Raw genomic sequence first — 465 nt, 5'->3', positions numbered from 1 at the left:
TGCTACACTCAATGAAATGGGGGCTCAAAGTAGAAATCCAGTCAGTGATAAAAAAGAAAGTTACATTTCTTATGCATCAATTTTATGACTTCACACCTGATACACTATCATTGAACCCATTGTACAGATGGGAAAATTGAGACTTAGAATAAGCAGTGAAGATGAGTGTGGATGGCCTCCAGGGCCCCAGCGATGAGCTCACACTTCACTATTCAGTTTGAGTAAACCTAATATACAGTGGAACAAACTGGGGTTTGATACTTTGACAGTTCCTAGGTTCTAATCCTGTCTCTGTCCCTTGGTCACTGTTGAACAAATTGCCTCTCTGAACCTCAGTTTCCATGTCTATGAGATGGACTGGTAATGCCCTCCTTCACTGATTTGCTCCACATACATTTATTGAGCATCTACTATGTGCCAGGCACTATACTAGGAACTGGGGATACAGCAATAAATAGACCTTTG

This window comes from Colobus angolensis, unplaced genomic scaffold, assembly GCF_000951035.1.
Source record: "Colobus angolensis palliatus isolate OR3802 unplaced genomic scaffold, Cang.pa_1.0 Scaffold4, whole genome shotgun sequence".
Classification (NCBI taxonomy): Eukaryota; Metazoa; Chordata; class Mammalia; order Primates; family Cercopithecidae; genus Colobus; species Colobus angolensis.
This window is presented reverse-complemented; position numbering follows the sequence as displayed.